Source organism: Penaeus vannamei, chromosome 4, assembly GCF_042767895.1.
Source record: "Penaeus vannamei isolate JL-2024 chromosome 4, ASM4276789v1, whole genome shotgun sequence".
In the NCBI taxonomy this organism is placed as follows: Eukaryota; Metazoa; Arthropoda; class Malacostraca; order Decapoda; family Penaeidae; genus Penaeus; species Penaeus vannamei.
Window position 1 is genome coordinate 33144456 of NC_091552.1, and position 8830 is coordinate 33153285.

Sequence of the window (8830 nt, forward strand, 5' to 3'; positions counted from 1 at the left end):
ACATGCCTACATACATGATACTCTCTTATGAGTGAAACTCCCTTTAACAATTCTTGGAGACAATGCAGCATAGATGAATGCCACAGTTGCTGCAAACAGAGAATGGCCTGGACTCAACCCCCTTTTTGGAGTACACCTCGCACCTTCCCTTTTCAGTAACGTGAGACCAATGAACACTAGTGCTGTTGAATCTGACAGAGGCAGGAGCAGAATAAGCAAGCTTGCGCCACTTAGATGCTTCCGGGGAGGTGTTGCTTTTTCCTAGTGTGAGGATGCCTTGCGCTAATTCTCCGTTGGTGCACTTTTAACATTGGTTTCTTTGTATGTGACAGGAATTAACAATAGCCATGTCATGCAAGCCAATATTCTGTGCCACCATTTTTTGCCTTTTCTGTTGATGCCATGTCGAAACATGTCATGATGGTCGGTACCTCCTATGTAGTCATTGTAATCTTTAACAACTTGTGGACAGGTAACGATCACCTAAGTTTCATCTTTTTCTTTTCTCTGCACTGTGCACTGTGGAAATCAAGTGCACTGCTTTGCTGTCCATATATTTGTATGCATTTATTCCACTGCAGGTTGACCTAAAGTCAAAGTCTCCTCTCTTTAATGACTTATTATTGACTAGAGGAAAGTCACTTCTGTTTGGTCTAATAGTGCCACATGTCAAAAGGTGTTGTCCTTGAATATTTCTATAAGGGGAACTGATGAATAGTTGTCAAAATAGAGTATTTTTTCCACAGAGATGATCAGTCATTGTGAGGACAATATGTTCACCGAAGGTATGTTTTGGTTTGCTTGGCTTTTCCTTTTCATCTTTTTGCCTGTGTAAATCTCAAATTTGCTGATGTAACCATCATTATCCCCTAGGCACTATAGGTTCTAACCCCGTTTGATAGGCTTCATTGGGTAATGTTGTTTCAGGCAGTTGTCTTTGAAGTGCATCATTGACTCATCCACAATGAGATGCTGACTGGGTGCTCATCTGTCTCTAAATCTTTCATTCAGAGCTTCAGCAAGTGGTCTCACTTTTTATATCTTGTCTTTCCTGTTTAATTTAGCATTGTCATTCGCATGGAAGGCGTAGTGATGGAAGACGATGGTAGCCCATCATAATGTTAATTCCATAAAAGACATACATTTATCGAAATATTTCATTTCTGAGTGCAGTACAAGTTTGTTTGAAATACTAGTCTATCAAACAGTTCAGCATCAAAAAATATGAGAAAGCTACAATCCCAGTCGAAACTCCCTCTCTTTCACTGATTGTGATTTCTTCCTCCATCTGCGAGGTCTTTGTTCTTGTTATTTACTTCCGAAGTTGGATCATCTCCCGATGTTGAAGGCCTTCCATTCGTATCAAGGTTCTCTACATCAGTATCGGGTGCCGTTTTATCATCTCCAATGATAATAGTGCAACATTCCTCTTTAGCTTGAGACAGTGAAACATTGCTGATATGGTCCCTAGGGCCTGAAGCCTCACCATGTGTCATCTTCAGTGTCTATCTCTCCATAATCCGACGGATGATTTCCCAGCAATGCTGCCACTGATTCATTGTCCAAGACTCACTTGTGCAGCCATACCTGTAAAAGTTAGCAAAACAATGTGACTTAGCTTCACTGTCTCAGCAAGTATTGTATTTACAAAAAAAAAATGCAAAACAGCTCAGTCGCAATAAAATGCACTATCAGAATACTAGGCTTCCTTCTAAGAAACAAATACGCAGCATTCACTTATCTACTAGTAAAAGGTAAGTTTTGAAAAATATGCCTCTGCACCCCCCTTCCTGTTGGGAACTGACATACCCGCCAATATTTTCCCCATATATGAAGTCTGTATGAAGTTTCATCACAAAATGATGATAAACAATATACATTTCTTTAACTTATGTAGATATATAATGGATACTCACCCTATAACACATTCAGAGGTGGTCAGAAAGACAGGTGAAATCCTGCAGGTACAATGCCAAGAAAAATTTTCATTCATCTGTCACACACAGCAAGTGCCCGATCACCGATGAGTTACAATTATTGATAGGAGCTGAGACTCCCAACAGGCGATCTCTGGCTTGCAGCCATACACCGTATTAAAATGGCGACGCTTGTAAGGGCCGGATACAATGCTGTATTTCAAATTGGAGCCCTTACAATGTCGTAAGGCCTCCGAAGCTCATACTCGAATCAAAATCAGCCATGTTATTACGTCACATATTGTGTAAAGTATCTTGTAAAATACAACACTGCAGGAGCTCTTGTAGGGGTATTAACCCAGGTGTAATACATTTTTATTTCTCGGTTACATAGTCGGCATTATCTTATATAGCTTTTATTTAAGCACACAGACTGGTTTATATGTTCAACACACCGGAAATTCTTGATATGTAGTGACTTGCCTTGTATGTTTAATTATTGTGATTTGAATATATTAAAAGTTAAATCCCATCGCCGTTGACAGACGACAAACACAGCATGGAAATGGTGGCTGCCTAGCTCAATGACCAAGCTTTACAGCATGAAAGACATTATAGGTACCCCTTGGATCCATTGCATGTTAGTGATAACCATGTATTACGGTACTATAGATTTCCAAGACATGAAATTCTGTGCCTTTGTGAGATGTTAGACCCATACTTATGAAGAAGAGCAAGGTCACACCCAGTGCCAACCCACACACAAGTACTTATGGCCTTACGCTTTTATGCAAGCGCAACATTTCAGAGTTTGATAGGGGACTCCTGTGGACTTACACAAGCAAGTGTAAGCAGGATTATTACAGAAGCGACCAGAGTGTTGACTGAAAAGGCAAGAACAGAAATAAAGTTTCCACCAAATGTTACTGGTTTAATGAAGACTGCCCGAGATTTTTCAAGATTAACAAACTTCACAAGTCATTGGAGCAATAGATAGCACTCACATTCCAATTAAAGCACCGTATGTTGATGAACATATCTATGTTAACAGGAAAAGGTTTCATTCATTAAATCTACTAGTGTGCAATAAAGATGGGTTGATAACAAGTTACAACACAAGATATCCTGGCAGTACTCACAATGTATTTATTTGGTCCAACTATGCTCTCCGTGCTTAATTTGAGGCAGGGGAATTTGGAGAAAATTATTTACTAGGTAAGTGGCTTGGACAATTATATGGTAGAGCCAGATAGGAAAGTTATTTTAGGGCTGAGTTAAATCAGAGTTTATGTCATGTGCAGCTGTAGTCATTTGCAAATAATTTGCTAATATTCCAACAGAAAAAAAAATGTAATGTGCAAGTTTTTTTTTAGACATGAAAAGAATTGGGGGAGGAGGAATCATTTTGATATTTGCATGATAATTAAGCTAAAATTACTTAATTCAGTAAAATTATGAACTAAGTAAGAAATATATACCAAACTTGGCATAACTTTTGTGAACACTATTAGGCCCAGTGAAATATATAAGATTTACTTAATATTTGTTTCTTCTTACAGGTGATAGTGGCTATCCCCTAGAACCATACCTTTTCACACCTCTGATGAATCCATCACCAGGGGAAATGCGGTACAACAGAAGTAACACCAGAACACGTGTAAACATAGAGCAGACATTTGGTATACTGACCTCAAGATTCAAGTGTCTGCATCATTCCGGAGGAACTCTTCAGTATGACCCGGTTAAGTGCTCCAAAATTGCAATTGCTTGTATGCTTCTCCATTACTATTGTGTGAGACGAAGGGTACCAGTTCCTCAGGAGATTTTAGAAAATGACGGCGAGATGAATATCACAGAAGAAGCTGTTTTCCGTTGCTCAGGTCAAGTACTCAGAGCTCATCTTATCACAAATTGGTTTAGTTGAATATTGATTTCAGAAACTGGAGTATAATAGTAACTGTTCTGTACTTTTCCATAATTTCTTGTATTTATATTTACGTTTCATTCTATGAAGGATGTCTGGAAGTCAATATTGATATACATGAGATTACATTCCTTTTGTTAAAAAAGCTTGTCAAAATGTGTTGAAATATATATATATATATATATATATATATATATATATATATATATATATATATATATATATATATATATATATATATATATATATATATATATATATATATATATATATACGTGTGTTTGAATTGTAGTAATTAAAGCCTGAAAGCAATGGATTTCCGTATGATTAATCTTTCAATGTAATATGACTGTTAAAAAGTGGCGTTAATGATAATATTGCAATGTTTTAAATTATATAGTTCAGTCCACAGAGTGGGTAAACCTGTTATAAACAATAGTACTTTTATACCTACCTATTTTAGCCAAATGAATCTGCACAAAGAATATCAAACAAGTAGTTTGGATATTAAAGAAATGTTATTTTTTTACTGGAGATATTCTAGATCTAGGTTAATTATAACATAAGCATTAAAAATATTTTGTTTCAGACCTGTGATTACAAAACTTTAAACTGTGAAGTTATATCACAAAATAATGAGAAAAATCTACACGTACAAAACATAGACATCTCTCGGATTTCCTTATGACTACAAGATAATTACTGCCTCTGAAACAAAATTGACAACAATCTTTAGGCGCAAATAATAAATATTGCACAAGTAACTAAAGGAATATAATATAAAATCATAGTAAAGCTGTCCCTGAAACCATACAACTGTTTTGAATTAATCTCAATATTAAATTAAATAAAAGTTTGCTTTCTGCTTAACTCTACAATAGTTAAAGAAGGAAAAAATCTTACTTTAATATTGCTGTCCTATTAAGAAATAAAAAATCTTATATGACAGCATCAGAAAGATTAAACTTAACATTATTATTATTGCTGTCTCAACACACACACACACACACACACACACACACACACACACACACACACACACACACACACACACACACACACACACTATATATATTTATATATATATATATATATATATATATATATATATATATATATATATATATATATATATATATAATATATATTTGTTATGTCCTTACCCTAAAAAATATATATATATATGTAAACTATAGAGAAACCAACCATAGCTGGCTGAATATTGAAAAGAAATAATCCTTTAAAATAAAATAGAATATGGAATATCTCTACACTGATATTACTCTTACTTTAAAAAGGAAGTCTTAATGTACAAAAAACAAAACAAAAATAAGAAGCATTTCATAAAACTTAAGTGCAAATGAATGACTAAAAGAAAAAAAAATTGTCTTTACAAAACAAAAATATTAAGATGTCTGAATTTCTAAAATAGAAAACATTCTCTCTAACCTAACTATAACATAAAATTGACTTCTTTTTAAACATGCAAATCCCTTTATCACAACTTGCCTTAATTTGTGTACTCTACCTGAGTAGACTAAGACTAGAATTGTAAGGGATTGTAACTTAAATACTACATTTGGAAAAAAAATAATTTAAGCTCTATCTATTGCTACATCAGTAATGCTGATGCAATGTCTTTCACTGAGCTAACAAGCTGTTTGAAGTGATTTTCTATATTTGCACCTGAAGCATGTCAGGCAAAAAAAGAAAAAGAAAAAAAGTCTGATCTACTTGTACCACCTCATGTCTGCTACCTCCTTCTTATTGAAGTTTGAGACCTACTGGACCTGCTACGTTCTTCAGACCTCGACCTGCTACCTTCTTGAAAGGTCTCTCTCTCTTGGACCATTGCCCTGTGTCGGCTACTCTCTTCCGCGAAGAAAGGGGGCAATATATATATATATATATATATATATATATATATATATATATATATATATATATATATATATATATATTGATACACATATTTGTATGTATGTATATATATTGATACATATATTTTTATACATATGTATATATACATATATATTGATACGTATATATCCATATATGTGGACATATATATGTACATATATATACATTATATATATATATATATATATATATATATATATATATATATATACATATATATATATGGATATATATATATATACACTGTAAGGTTCACATCTAGCTCAAGACCAGATGATGTCCGTGGAAGAGGAGCCCGGAATACTGTGAGGCAAGAGAGGCTTAGGGAACAATAAAGGAATAATGGGGGTCCCGTTCACTCCTCATAAGAAAAAAAAAAAAAAAATACTGGAAGCCAAAAGAGAAGCAACCAAACTTCCAGGTTTTGTGGAAATAGATTACCTATTGCTTCCACAGATACTATTTAACGGGTAGTGCTTTATAACTTTCACAGTCCTTTTCATTCGTGCACAACATGGGATAAACAAATGAGATGGGTAAACGAAGACAAAGCAGAGGCACTAATAGGAGCAGTAGAACTAGCAGCAGTAGTAGTAGAAGCAGAAATAGTAGTAGTAGAAGCAGTAGTCGTAGAAGCAGAAGCAGTAGTAGTAGAAGCAGAAGCAGTAATAGTAGAAGCAGAAGCAGTAGTAGTAGAAGCAGCAGTAGTAGTAGAAGCAGAAGCAGTAGTAGTAGAAGCAGAAGCAGTAATAGTAGAAGCAGAAGCAGTAGTAGTAGAAGCAGACACAGTAGTAGTAGAAGCAGAAGTAATAGTAGTAGAAGCAGAAGCAGTAGTAGTAGTAGAAGCAGAAGCCGTAGTAATATGAAAAATAATGAGGTAAACCCAGGTAAGTAATAGTTAAAAGCGGTACTAAAATTTAACTGAAAACATAAAAAAGGGAGCTTGAATAAAAGCAGATGTAAAAGCAGTTATGTAGAACGAAAAAAAGTAAAAGTTAAAAACGGTACTAAAACATGACTGAAATCGTAAACGGGGAAAACTAAAGCAGAAGTAAAAAAAAATAGCAGTAAAAGGAGAAGTGAAAGGCATAAAACACAGATAAAGGACAAGTAAAAGCAATAAAATGCGATGAAATATTTGCATTGGGTTCAAACAGCATAAAACTCATTGAAATCTTTATTAAAAGAGATAATAAACATAGAATGGACTAGAACACTTCCTTGTAGAGGCTCAGCAAAGAAAACATGTAAATCATGACAATGGACGAGTAGCTGGATACTGTTTATTCTTGAGAATCGTGTAAAATATATAACCAATGCCTTATTGATTATAAAACTTAAAGTCCAGCGTAAATAACAACTTATGCAAGTAACGAAGTGGGACTAGTACAACCTTTGGTGATGCTTCAGCAGAGAAGAGGGTAGATCCAAATACACAGAAATCCAGTCGACACTGTTTACAGCGTTTCCACTGCATCGCCACTCAGTTGAGGATGCGCGCTTACTCTCCGAATCCAGGAACTAGATACAAACGATTCTATAAACAGTTATTGGCGTAACTTTTCTATATTGTCAGCACCGCCAGAGTGGAATACTATTATATTATTAAGAAACAGATTGGTAATAAAACACTATTCATACAATTCTATATTTATTACATTATATAAAAATTTCCACAACAATAACCATTACAATAACATACAAAACAAAAACAAAGGGAAAAAACATCATTTCAAAACATCCAGCATGGATTTTGGAGGCTTGAAATAGCGACTAAGGCCTGGAGAGCTGGCATTAGCAGCCTGTTATGAGAATCGGTCTTTATCATGTTAAATTTGGTAAATAATCTTTCAGCAGATGTATTGGTGGTGGGTAGAGCCAATACCTGCAATGCAAAATCTCGTAAGATTCTGAATTTGAAAAGGTCCTGTTCATTTTCTAAAATTCTTAATCTGCTGAAAAATTCAATAACATTTTTTTCTTCTGATATTTCTGGTGGTATAACAGTTGTATCAACTCCCCGCCACTCATTATCCAAGACTTGAACATCAAAATCACAAATCCTTGGGACACACTACAAAATCATACAAAGTTGGTAAAACATGCCTGCTGTTTTTGTCTAAAAGCTTTTTTGGGTGTAAAAAGGAGGCAAAATACCAAGTGTTATTATTAAAATCAAATATCTTTCTCATTTGAAGATCCATATGAATATAAAAATCACGACACCGCTTCCTGCAGTCCTCAATCATTTCCTGTAACTGGAAATATTCAGGAGTCTGCAGGAGGCTGTGGATAGCTGCACCTAAATAAACTTAACTTAAAGGCACGTGATGTGCAGAACATTCTGGATCGAACTTGGCTATATCAAACTTATCAATAGAGTCTTTTTTACAAAAAATAAATAATTAAATAATAAATAAATAAATAATAAAAGTTTTATACAACTCATCTATACTATCATGCAGTAAATGTATGGCGGGACCTTCTTGTTGGAATAAAAGATTAATTCTATTAAAGGTTGGTAAAGTAAAGTTTAAAAAATTAAAATATAAAAATACAGATTGATCATTGAAGCCTTGGACAATAGCATCAATTGATCTTAGTTTTTTTTTCTGATTCTTCTATTGCCTCTGAAAATGCAATTTCAGTGCTGCCCACTGTTCGAGCACCCTGAACACAGCCTGGTGCAAAGATAACCGTCGAGTTTGGCAATGGTGGAGAATCTTATGCGGCTGTAATTCTAAGAACACTTGTGTTTTTTTTTAATCGGTACTGCCTTTTGGCACTATGAGAAAAATAGGAAAATATCTGCCTAATCAAATCCTCGAATGACGAGGTAATGCCTTTTTCACAGCTTCGGAAGCACAGAGGTGTAAACTGTTACAAATACATTTAAAAATGGTGATTCCTGGAGCAATGTCCCTCAGCCGACTGATTATAGAATTACTTTGACCCATGATATTGCTAGCCCCATCAGCAGCAAAGCCCACAAAGTTGTTAATTGAGATATCATTGGCCCTCAAAGTTTCCACAATTATTCGATACAGGTTTGCTCTTGAGGATCCAACAA

The 8830-nt window shown here is 34.7% G+C and overlaps 1 pseudogene; it reads left to right on the top strand.

Moving 5' to 3' along the window:
- Window positions 1-2500: 2500 nt before the first annotated feature.
- LOC138861615 (putative nuclease HARBI1) lies at window positions 2501-3840 on the top strand (annotated as a pseudogene).
- The last annotated feature ends 4990 nt before the right edge of the window (window positions 3841-8830 follow it).